The following is a 13,559-nucleotide window of genomic DNA, read 5'->3' on the forward strand; positions in this document are numbered from 1 at the left end:
ATTGTTCCTTTTTCATAACATCTTCTTGTTCTATGCCTGAAGTATCTTCTCAAATCTGTGAGAATTAATTAGAGGGTTATTTGTTTTAATTCCCTAGCTTCTCTGGATTATGGATGTTTCTTCTGGGGACAGTTGGTTTGTTCATTTGCCTTGGACTTTCTCTTTCATCATGCTTTCTTTTTGCATCTGATCATTTATATTTAAGAATGAGAGCCTGGGTTAATTTTTCTGACAATTTACTTAGATTTCTTCTTGTATACACATATCTATGTGCTCCCATTAGGACTCTTCCATGAATAAATTAGCTTACTGGGACCTTATTTATGTGATAAAAGATTTCTTGACTAGCAAGTGAGAAAAAAAGTCATTCTGATTCTTGATCTTTTGTACTTGACCTGTTTTTACTCTCTGGAAATTTGTAGTATCTTATCTTTTACCAGAGTTTTAAATTTTCACATGATGTGCTTTAGCATAAGTCAGCTTTCATCCATTTTTCTTGGCCACTCATTGGATCTTTTAAATTTGGAAGTCAGTTTTCTTCTGTTTTGAGAAATGCTCTTGAGTTATTTCTTTGATAATTTTCTTTCCTCTATTTTTATTCATTCTCTTCTTACAAAACTCCTCTAATCAGATGATCTCAATATCATCCTCCAACTTTACTGTTAAGTTTTTAACTTCTACTTTCATGTTTTTAATTTCTAGGAGTCCTTTTTGTTCTTGGAATTTTTAAAAAATAGCATTCTATTTTTGCTTCATGAAAGCAATGTCTTCTCTTATCTCTCGAGTATGCTACTGATATTAGGTTTTATTTTCTTTTCCTTGCTTGGCTTCTTTTCATTTAGTCCCTATTATGTCAGAGTCCTTCCTCAAATGTCTGGTGATTCCTGGTGGTTCTCGGTGTGTTCATTTAAGAGAGAGGTACTTAAAAAGCTAATCAGAAGCCCTGAAACCCTGGGGTAACGTGGACAGGTGGTTTTCTTGTGGAACCCACAATATCAGTGTCCTTAGGTCTTTCTTCTCAGGATAGTTGGGTTTCCCAGAGAAGGGTCTTCCAGTCTCCTGCCTGGAGGATATGCACTTGGCTGGCCACATTCCACTTACCCAGTGGGAGAAGCAGCCTGGAGTGTGGGGATGAGGGGGGCTCACTACTGCCTATATAATTTACTTAATCCTCCTATATTCAGCATGATACATCTGTTTTCAGCCATGACTAATGTATTCTAGTACAGAGACCTTCTTTACCCAACTGAGAGAATAAACTTCCAGTTTACTACCAGGGCAGGGAAGGGACAGTTGATTGACTTCGTGGAGTAGGAAGATATAATGGCTTCTTTTTTCTCTTTAACATATTTTTTTTTTTTGGTGGCTGGCTGCGATGGGGATCAGACCTTTGACCTTTGTTACCAGCACTACACTCTCCCAAGTGAGCTAGCCAGCTTGCCTCTTTTTATTATGAAGAACTTCAAACATCCACAGAAAGAAACAGAATAGTATAATAACTCCCCATAACCCATTACCAGCTCCAACAATCTTCATCACATTGCCAAACCCACCCCACACACATATCTTTTCCACTTCTTATCCTGTATTACTTTGAAACAAATTCCAAACATCATATCATTTCATCTACAATCATTTAGTACATATCTCTAAAGGATAAGAACTTTATATTTAGTTACCATAACCCCAATATTATTAAACCGAAAACCAATAATTCTTTAATATCAAACCTCCATTCAATGTTCAAGTTTCCAATCATCTCATAAATGTCATCTGTGTTTTTTACATTTGCTTTTTGGAATTGGAATACAAATACAAATAATGTCTACACATTCTGGCTGCTCAATGTGTCTTAAGTCTCTTCAAACTTACAGGTTCCCCCACAAGCAATTTTTTGGTTGGAATTTTAAGAAACTGGGTTGTTTTTGCTGCAGAGTTTCTCACTCTGGATTTTGTGGATTTCATCTCTGAAGTGTAGTTTAGCATTTTTCTCTGTCTTCTGTATTTCCCATAAATTGGTAGCTGTATCTCGAGGTTTAGTTGCTTTTTTCTGTTATTATATCTTCAAGTTCACTGATTCTTTAATGTTTCTTCCATTGTGCTGTTGAGCCCATCCAGTAAAATTTTAATTTGTTATTGTATTTTTCAGTTCTAATATTTCCATTTGGTTGTTCTTTATCTCTTCTATTTCTTCACTGAGATTTCAATGATCCTACCTGATGTCTTTTCAAATGAGAACACATGGTGGAATGGATGAGTATAGTAGCCAGCCTCCGAGATGGTTCCCAAAGATCCCTGTCTCCTGGTCTTCAGACCCTTCTGTAGCCCCTCCCACATTCTACCAGGGTTAGTCCATGTAACCAATAGCCTACAACAGAGTGATAGTATGTCACTTCTGAGATTAGGTTATAAAGGACTGTGGCTTCTGTCTTGAGCCCTCTCTTTCAGACCACTTGCTTTGGGAGAAGCAAGCTGCCCTGTCATCAAGAGATTCAGTTTGTGGGGAGGCCCATGTGGCAGGGAACTGAAGTCTCCAGACAACAGCCAGTGAGGAACTGAAGCCTACTAACTACCACATAAGCAGATTCACTTCCAGTTGAGCCTTCATATGAGAACTCAGTTCCAGCTGACAGCTTGAGTGCAGCTTTTGAAAGACCTTGAGTCAGAACCACCCCTGTGATGCTGTCCCCAGGTTCTTGGCCCAGAGAAACTGTGTGCAATAATTTTTATTTAAGCTGTTAAGTTTGGGGAAAATTTATGTAGCAGGTAACTAATACATGGGCTTTGCACCCAAGTCTCTGCTCTGCCACTTACTAAAAGATGCAGGGCAAGTTGGCTAATCTTGTGAGCCCCAATTTCTTTTCTTGGAAATTAAGGATAACCATTTTTGCCTCACCTAGTTTTCAGGCTTGTTCTGAGTTGCACATAAGATAAAATATGTGAAAACAGTACACAACCATTCATTTATCTAATTTAACTCCCTTATTTTACAGATGAAAAAGCTGAAGCCCAAAGGAGTAAAGAGAGTTGAAAGATGAGTCTCTTAATGGGCAGAGGAATTCCATGACTTGTTCAGGCTTAAACTATCTAAATAAAGACCCAGGGGTTGTGGCTCCAAGTCCAATTATTTTCCCTACTGTGCCTAATGTATCACGTGCTGCCTTATAATGCTTGCTGTTATCATTAAACGTAGTCCATGTTTCAGAAAAACAGACAGCAGATTATGTATTGTACATGGCTAAACAAGACAATTGCATTTCTTCTATTGTACTTGACAACTTTTGGGCAAATGCAGGAAGGTCAGAGCTGTTCCAGCTCAGCTTTCACTCTGTAAGCAGACCTACACCCAGTCACTCCTTCCTTCCTCTCTTTGTTGCTCTGCCAGTCATCCCAACAGACTGAGTCCAGGCACGTGGGCACCCAGCCAGAAGGTGACTAACACCATCTCTTTGCACCCAGACCACATATAAAAGGCAAATTACTTTTTTTTTTAAACCTTGCCAGACAAGTTGGTATTAGTATCTTCAAACTACAAATGCTCCTTTGTTATGCAATTTTAGGAAAGCACAGTTGACAGAGAGGAGGAAAAAGAGGCTAAAAATATGCTGAGCCAACAAGGTTAGGCCACTTGGGCAACAGTGACTAAGCTCAACAGGTTTCAAACCTTTTTTTTTTTTTTTGTCAAAGATGTATTTTGTAAACCACCTCACCTCTGCCTTCCCTTAACTTCAGGCTACACATAGGGGAAAAAGTGATGCTTTCAAATGTTGAAAAAGAATCTGATCTCAATCAGATGTAAAATATATGTGTGTAGTGGATTGAATTATGTCCCGACAAAACTCCCTGAAGCTTGAATTGTATCCGCCAAGTTTATGTATTAGAAACTTAGCCTCTACTGTGACTGTTAAGAGGGTGGGAAATCTATTATGGTAATTGGAAGGTGAAGCCTTGAAGAGGTGATTAGATTGTAGGACCATGCCATAGTGAGTGGATTAAAAATGGTAGTCAGGGGTGTGGTTCTGAGGGCTTTAAAAGAAGAGAAGATTCTTTTTCTCTCTCTCTGCTTCCACCATTTTGCAATGTGAGACCCCTGGGTCACTGTCACCACCACCAGATGAACTTTGGACTTCTCAGCCTCAGAAACTGTAAGGAATAAATGTCTTTTTTTTTTTTTTAATAAATCACCCAGTTCCAAGTATTTTTTTTTTATAAGCAGCACAAAAGGGACTAATACAATGTGTATATAGACTCAAACTAGAAGGGAAAGACAAACATAAATATAATTGCATTGGAGTGATAGGATCATTTCTATTAATTTTAATTTTTAATATATTTATATACATTAATTATACATATTTTCTATATATACTACACAAGGGTACTTCAAACAGTTCATGGAAAAATAAAATTAAAAGATAATGCAGGGGCCGGCCCGGTGGCGCACTGCTACAGTGCGCCGCTTGGGAGTGCGGCGGCGCTCCCGCTGAGGGTTCGGATCCCACATACAGACCGGTTCCCGCTCACTGGCTGAGCGAGGGGCGGGCGCAGCACCGAGGGTTGTGATCCCGTTGCCGGTCCCGGTCCAGTACGGGCGTGACACTGAGGGTTGCGGTCCGTTGCCGGACATGAAAAAAGACAAAAAGGAAAAAAAAAAAAAAAGATAATGCAAATCCTTCCATGAACTGTTTGAAGTACCTCATATATTAATATACATTATATTTTTTATATAAGTTATATTATTATTACATTATATTTTTAATTTAAAAACTAGGATTCTATATAATGTTTCTATCTTGACAGAATGGCATTTAATAGAACTTTTGGACTTAAATAATAATTAGAGTTATGGTTTAATTTTTCACTCTTCATGTGTTATCAGTTAAGATTCTTCAGTAAGGGGGCTGGCCAGTTAGCTCAGTTGGTTAGAGTGCAGCCTTATAACACCAAGGTCTCAGGGTTTGGTTCCCCGCACCAGCCAGTTGCCCCCCCAAAAAAAGACAAAAAACAGGAAAAGAAGATTCTTCAGTTACAAATAACAGGAACTAACTCTGGCCACTTAAGCAAAAAGAATTTATTGGAAGAGTGTGGGACAGCATATAGGACCAAAAAGAAGGCTTGGAGAAGCAGGAAGCAGACAGCAGCCGAGGAGGTCCAAGTGGGCCCGTTCTACCATCTCTCCAGGCTCTGCCATTGGAGTAAGTGAACACATGCCAACTATTTCTTCTATCCTCAGAGAATGAGAGTCAGCTTGGCCAAAGATGTGCCAAGCTAGGATGTCCTGAGCTGATGACCAAAAGAGGGAGAAGAAAGGAGTCTCCCTGGATCCCCCATCTCTGTGTGGGAGGGCAGAACCCCTGGAGGATCCCACCAACACAGCCCTCAGCAGAGAATCACCCCAGAAGGAGATGGAGATACTGATTGAAAGGCCCATGTTCACTAATCACAGATTTGCTCTCACCACTAAATGAGAAATTTGTGAGAGTGTGAACTGTCTTCCAGCAGTATTTTAGATGGACACACAAACTCCTTTCCTCCTCACTTATCAAGGACCAGCAAAGACATACTTTGGATATGACATTTTGGTGTGACACTAGTAAGCCAAAATATAACTTGACCAAATCTCTACACTCAAATTCTACAAATGAAACCCAATCCTTCTTTAAACATATCCCATATCCATTACCACACTGCCTAGGACCTACCGTGTTTCTTTCCAGCCCAGCCGCTCTCCTTTTGACCATCACCCACGTGGCTTGTCCTGAAGATGTTCTGCATTAATAGACATTATGTGCAAATGAAAAGGAAAGGGGACCAAAGTCGCATATATTCAGGAAATACTGGGCAAAGCACTTTGTCTGACCAAGCCTGGAGCAATGTTGCTGCCGATGATCCTGGCACAAAGACTTTCACTTCCAGTACAGATGCTCCTCGACTTATGATGGGGTCACATCCTGATAAACACATCATAAACTAAAAATACCATTAAGTCAAAAATGCATTTAATACCCCTAACCTACCAAACTCCTAGCATACCTTAAATGTGCTCATAACATTCACATTAGCCTACAGTTGGGCAAAGTCATTTAACACAAAGCCTATTTTATTAAGTGTGGGATATCTCATGTACTTTATTGATGTTCTACTGAATGCACATTACTTTCTCACTGTATTAGTCCATTTTTGTTGCTTATAACAAAATACCTGAGACTGAGTGATTTATAAAGAAAAACGAAATTTATTGCTTACAGTTTCTGAGGCTAGGAAGTCCAAAGTCCATCTGGTGTTGTTAACAGTGACCCAACGGTCTCACTTTGCAAGATGGTGGAAGCAGAGAGAGCAGAGAGAGCAAGAAACAGACTCTCCTCTTCTTTTAAAGCCCTCAGAACCATGCACTGACCACCATTTTAATCCATTCACTACTGCATGGTCCTACAATCCAATCACCTCTTCAAGGCTTCACCTTTCAATTACCATAACAGGATTTCCCACCCTCTTAACAGTCACAGTTGGGGCTAAGTTTCTAATACATAAAACTTGGGGGACACAATTCAAGCTCCCAGGAGTTTTGGGGAGATACAATTCAATCCACTATACTCACTATCTTAAAGTCAAAAAAGTCAGGGACCCATTTGATATGTAAGAAGACACTGATATGTAGGAAGTCTTTTGCTTTGAAGTTTGGTTAGACAGGGGCTTATAGGAAAGAGATAAGACAAGGACAATGGCAACTGGCTCCTTGAAGCTGAAAACAACCAGACACTCTTTGCAGGATATTTATGCATGAGCAGCACCTGCATCTCTTCCATCTAGCATGACCCTCAGGTGCTCACTCACTGCTAGATGACTACGAGAGTCTCTTCACTGCACCCTCAGCCTCTGTGCAGCCACCCACAGCCTACCCTCCACACAGCAGTCAGAGAGACCCTTCTAAACTGTCAGAGCATGTCACCCTGACATTGAATGCTCCAGTGTTTCCCCACAATATTTAGAATAAAGTTCAAAGTCCTTAGCTCACCTGCTTTGACACCCTCTCTTACCCTACCCCCCAGTCTCTCCCCTTACTCTGCTGCAGCCTCTCAGGCCTCGTGCTGCTTCTCACACACCTCCAGACCCTGCCTACCTGGGTGTTTTGGCCCTTGCTCTCCTGGAACGCTCCTTCCAACACCCCATATCTGCAAGATACCCTTCCTCACTTCATTCAGGGCTCTGCTCCGAAGTCAGGCCCTCCCTTAGCACCTAAATAAAACAACCGCCCGTCACTTCCTCTCCCCTTATCATGCTTTATTTTTCTTCATAAAACTCCTTGATGGCAGGAACTTCATCTATTTTAAGATTTGCTTCCAAAATTTAGACCTTAAATACCTCTGGGAATCTTGCTAAAAATATTGATACACAAAAAAAAAGAAAAAAGGAAAAATAATATTGATACATAGGTCCTGTCCAATAGTCTTGTTTAAAGTGCAAGAACTCTGCATTTTTGCCATTTTCCTGGAATTCTCAAAGGCAAGTGGCCACAGGCAGCACTGAGGGACATGGTGATAGGGTGTTAGTGTCCCTCACAGAGTGGACCCAACTACCACCACACACACACGCACGCACACACGCACACACATGCACATACACACACACATGCACGCACACACAGCATGGGCTTCAGTCAGACTAGCAGGATGAATCATGGCCCTGCCATTACTCAGTGTTTATCTTCACTCCTTTGGAACTTGTTTCCTTTGTCTTTATACCATCACCCACTTTAAAGAACTTTAAAGCACAATTAGCACTGGACATCGGTTTGCTTCCCATCCTCAAACTCTCCGTTAATGTAATCTGAAACTTAATTTTAGTGAATTTTTAGTCTCCAGCCTGGAAGCTTAGAGGTTCCCTGCAAGGATGGACTGTCATCTCTCTGGGCTTGGTGAGAGTCACAACTGGGGGACAACACTGAAAATGAAGAATAAGTGAATATTTTACTTACTGAACACGAACAACCCAACTTTGTTCCTGTACCCTGCTCAGAGGGTGGAAGGAAGGAAGTATAAATCTCACAGATGAGAGGCTGAAGGATTCCTCCACAGGAAAATCATGAGAATCTCAGATTTGATAGTTGGGTTCACCTGTTGTAATGGCCACGTTCCTGCATGGTCACCCAACAGATAGCCACCAGTGACAAGCCCCATCCACACCTTCAACCAGCCTGAGGACTTTTCTAATATGAGCAGAGAGCCAAGGACACCAGACATTTGATGGAGCCCTTTGCCATGGGCATACTAAACTAAAAACAAGCAGAGACCGCCCCTCAAAGAATCAATGCATGAACAAAGCTAAAATTGACAGCCTCAGAGATAGGATCTTGCATTAATGAAAAAGGAGGCTTTAAAAAAGAAGTCTGTGTAAACAAAATTCCTCAAGTTAAGTGGCTGCAGAAATTGAAAAGCCTGGAAAAAGAGATAAGGTAAAGTGGAATATATAGGAAGTAAAAGACAGAAAATAGAAAATGGAACAAGAAAATTAAAGAATCAGTTTCAGGAAGGCCAAAAACTGAACAGAAGTTCCAGAAAAGGAAATGGTGGGGAGAGAGGAGGGGAAAATTCTCTCTTTTTAAAAAAGTACCAAAGCACGTGATTCTAGGCTGCAAGGCCCATATTTGGATGTATAGCAAATGGGCTTCTACACATGCACCACAGCAGAGTAAGAAAACTGGAGACAAGGGCTGGCCAGTTAGCTCAGTTGGTTAGAATGTGGTGCTGATAACACCAAAGTGCAGGGTTCGATCCCTGTACCAACCAGCTGCCAAAAAAAAAAAAAAAAAAAAAAAAACTGGAGACAAGTTCTACAAACTTTTGTCAGTGGAGTTTGGTGTAGGGAGGGGAGTCAGATATACAAAATAGATAACAATAGAAGAATGCTTTGAGCCCAACACTGACAACTAGAAGACACCTTTCGGAAGGTAACAGTTTCCAATCTAGAGCTATATCCAGCTAGATTATCAACCAAGAGTCAAAGCAAAGTACATGTTTTCAGATGAGCGGTGTCTGAAACTTGACCTCCCATGCACCCTCTTCTCAGAAGTTGCTGGAGGATATACACTACCAAAAGTAGAAAACCAGTCAAGGCAGGAATGGGATCCAGGAAACAGGGAAGCCAACCCAGGAGAAGTGAGAGGAGCCTCCAGGACAATGGTAAACAGAGATCCTAGGGTGGCAGATGTGTGCCAGGGGTAGGGGACAACTACTCCAGGCTGGAGCGGGAAGACAAGGGCTCCACAGTGGATGTGGATGATGAGAACATTTATAAATTGCTGATGTGTTTAAGCACATTCCGGAGAAGGTTTACACTTGTAGCAGAGAGTTTGGTATGAGGTAAGTCCAAGAAAAACAACGCATACAAGTGAAGCTGTGAATTAATGCTAAGAAAAACACAGTTCTGAAGAGAATTTACATAACCATGATAACACCTGACATCAAGCTAACAAAAATTAGTTGTCTATGATAGGAGAACAGGGAGGTGGCATAAAAACAGGTATCTCTTCTGTTAATTTAAAAATCTTTAAATGTAGCATGAGCATGTTGTTTAGAAGTATACAAGCAAATTCTAGAAGAAATAGATCTAAGAGTAGAAAGTGCTGGCCTTTGGGGATGGGCAACATGGAGCAGGAGCTGGAAAAGGTAGGCATTGCTCTCCTATTTTATAGAGCTGCAGATTTTAAAGCATGTATGTATAAGTGGTATCAAAGTCCATTTAAATTATGAAAACGAAGTTATATAAGAAAGCCATGGTCCAAATATGAATGTAAAAAGTGACATGATTTAAGCCAGTGGGGACCATAAGAAATATTTAAATTTGAGACTGGGAACATTCTCCTTCCAGCAATCCCAAAGTCATAACACTGGACCCAGAGAGAAGGAAGTTTAATTCTAGAGGCACTACTAGATCTGTTACGAGACACTTACATTATAACTATGTAAATGGGATCATTAGATCAAGATGGCAGAATTAACAGTCCCCAGCATCATTCTGTCCCACAACCAATCAACTTACAACTATGAAAAAGCAAAGACTGCCAAACTTGGGCCATGGGAGCTCAGGGGAAGAGAAGGAGAGACCTGCAGAATTTGTGAAGGTGGGAGAAGTTTTAGTGAGAGAAAGAAGGGACCACTCTGGGCCGGCCCGGTGGCGCACTGCTACAGTGAGCCACTTGAGAGCGTGACGGCGCTCCCGCCGAGGGTTCGGATCCCACATACAGACCGGTTCCCGTTCACTGGCTGAGCGAGGGGTGGGCGCAGCACCGAGGGTTGCGATCCCGTTGCCGGTCCCGGTCCGGTACGGGCGCGACACTGAGGGTTGCGGTCTGTTGCCGGACACAAAAAAAGACAAAAAGGAAAAAAAAAAAAAGGGGACCACTCTGACTGTTTAACCCCAGATGCTTCATGGCCACCCATGAAACTATAACATGTGTTGTGTAAGCCTCATGGTAACCAGAACACAAAAACTTATAAGACTGGCTGGCTGATTAGCTAGGTTGGTTAAAGCATGGCCTTGTAACACTGAGGTCTAATGGTTTGGTTTCCCATACCAGCCAGCCTCTGAGGAAAAAAAAAACAAAACTTATGAGACATACTAAAAATAGTGAGAAATCAAAATACACTGCTAGAGAAAGCCACTCAATCACAAAGGAAGACAGATCAGAAAAAGGGGGGAAAAAAAGGGATCAACTAAACAGCCAGGAAAAGGGAATAAAATGGCAGTAACAAGTCCCTATATATCAATAATGTTTTTAAACATAAGTAGACTAAATGCTCTAAGATACAGAGTGGCTAAATAGATTATAAAACAACAACCAAGAATATGTTGCCTACAAGAAATTCACTTCATCTATAAAGACACACTGATTGAAAGTGAAGGGATGGAAAAAGATATTTCATGCAAATGGAAACCAAAAAAGAGCAGGAATATCTATACTTACATGGTATAAAATAGACCTCAATTAAGGAAAGTAAAAATAGATAAGGAAGGTCATTATATAATGATAAAGGAATCAATCCAACAAGAGGATATAGTCTGCACCCAACTCCACAGCACCCAGTTATAAAAAGCAATTACTGTTAGACCTAATGGAAGAAATAGACTCCAATACAATAATATTTGGGGGCTTCAACACTCCACTTTTACCAAAGGACAGATCATCCAGAGAGAAAATTAACTGGAAAACATCAAAATTAATCTCTATTCCAATTGGACCTAATGAACATATATATATAATGTTTATTCTAGTGCCTGAAGAATATGCATTATTCTCAGCAGCACATGGAACATTCTCTAGAATAGACCATATGTTAGGTCATAAAACAAGCCTCAAAAAATTTAAAAGTTGAAATCATATCAACTACCTTGTCTGGCCACGATGGAAGAAAACTAGACACTGACAACAAAAGGCATATTAGAAACTGTACAAATATATAGAAATTAAATAACATGCTCCTAAACAATGAATGGGTCAAAGAAGAAATCAAAAAGGAAATTTTAAAATTCCTAAAGACAAATGGAAATGAAAATAGAACATACCATGAGATAAAGCAAAAGCAGTTCTAAGAGGGAAGTGTATAGCAATAAATGCCTACATCAAAAAAGAAGAAAGACTTCAAATAAATAATCTAACACTACACCTCAAGGAACTAGAAAAACAAGAACAAACCAAACCCAAAATTAGTATAAGAAGGGAAATAAAGACCAGAGCAGAAATAAATGAATTAGAAATTAAAAACAACAACAACAACAAAAATAGATGGAAAAAGAGTTGGTTTTTCAAAAACATAAAATCAATAAACCTTTAGCTAGACTAATGAAAAAGAGAGAAGACTCAAAATCAAAATGAAAAAAAGAAATATCACAACTGACACTACAGAAATACAAAGGATCCTAAGAGGCTACTATGAAAAACTATATGTGAACAAACTGGAAAACCTAGAAGAAATCAAGAAAGTAATCCAATTTACAATAGCTACCAAAAAAAAAAAAAAAAAAAATACCTAAGTGTAAGTCAAGCCAAGGAGATGAAAGACCTCTACAACGAAAACTATAAAACATGGGTTAAAAAAAATTGAAGAGGACACAAATAAATGGAAAGATATCTCCTGTTCATGGGTTGGAGGAATTAATGCCATCAGAACGTCCATATTTACCCAAAGCAATCTTTTTGTTCAACGCAATCCCTTTCAAAATACCAATGACATTCTTCACAGAAATATAAAAAGTGATCTTAAAATTTGTATGGAACCACAGAAGACTCTGTATAGCTAAAGCAATCTTGAACAAAAAGAACAAAGTTGGAGGCATCACACTCCCTGACTTCAAACTATACTATGAAGCTATAGCACGGTACTCACATAAAAATAGACAAAGAGACCAATGGAACAGAATAGAGAACCCAGAAACAAACCCACACACTTACAGCCAATCAATCTTTGCAAAAGGTGCTAAGAATATACAGTGGGGAAAAGACAGCCTCTTCAACACATGGTGCTGAGAAAACTGGATATCCACATGCATAAGATGAAACCAGGCCCCCTCACCATACACAAAAATCAACTCAATATGGATTAGAGATGTAAATTTAAGACCCAAAAGTATGAAACTACTAGAAAGAAACATAGGGGAAAAGCTACACAAAATGGAAGTGGGCAGCACTTTTTTGAGTGAGACCACAAAGGCACAGGCAATTAAAAGAAAAATACACAAATGGGACTACGTCAAACTAAAAAGCTTCTGCACAGCAAGGGACACTATCAACAAAGTGAAGAGACAACATACAGAATGTGAGAACATGCGTGCAAACTACACATCAGACAAAGGGCTAATACCCAGAATATATAAGGAACTCAACCAACTCAATAACAATAAAATAACCCAATTAAAAAATGGATGAAGGACCTGAACAGACATTTCTCAATAGAAGACATACAAATGGCCAACAAGCACATGAAAAAATGGACAAAATCACTAATCATCAGAGAAATGCAAATTAAAGGCACAATGAAATAGCATCTCCCTCCAGTTAGAATGGCTACTATTGGCCCTGCAGTGCCAGCAGGTGACAGAGGAGGTAGGCCTTGCCGCCGCCAGACCCCACCCCCAGCCTGGCCAAGTGTGCACTGACCAGAGAAGTGCCTCCCCAGAGAGGCCAAGGTGACCACGCACCCAAGCCGCCAGCAGGCGACCGAGCAGACACTGAGGCAGCCATGCCAAATTGGCAGCCCCAGCAGGATCCTAGCCAGACAATAGTGTCAAACCAGTGGACCATGAAATCCTTTGCCACAATGACTAAACATCAAAGGAAAGATACCAGAAATATGAAAAATCAAGGAAGTACACCACCAAAGGATAATAACTCTCAAGCTCTAGATCCTATAGAACAAGAAGCCCTTGAAATGTCTGACAAGGAATTTTGAGTGATAATTCTAAGGAAACTAAATGAGATACAAGAAAACTCAGCTAGACAACATGATGAAACAAGGAAAAGTATACAGAACCTGAAAGAAGAAATGTACAAGGAAACCAATGCC

The sequence above is a fragment of the Galeopterus variegatus genome, unplaced genomic scaffold, assembly GCF_000696425.1.
Source record: "Galeopterus variegatus unplaced genomic scaffold, G_variegatus-3.0.2 Scaffold2891, whole genome shotgun sequence".
In the NCBI taxonomy this organism is placed as follows: domain Eukaryota; kingdom Metazoa; phylum Chordata; class Mammalia; order Dermoptera; family Cynocephalidae; genus Galeopterus; species Galeopterus variegatus.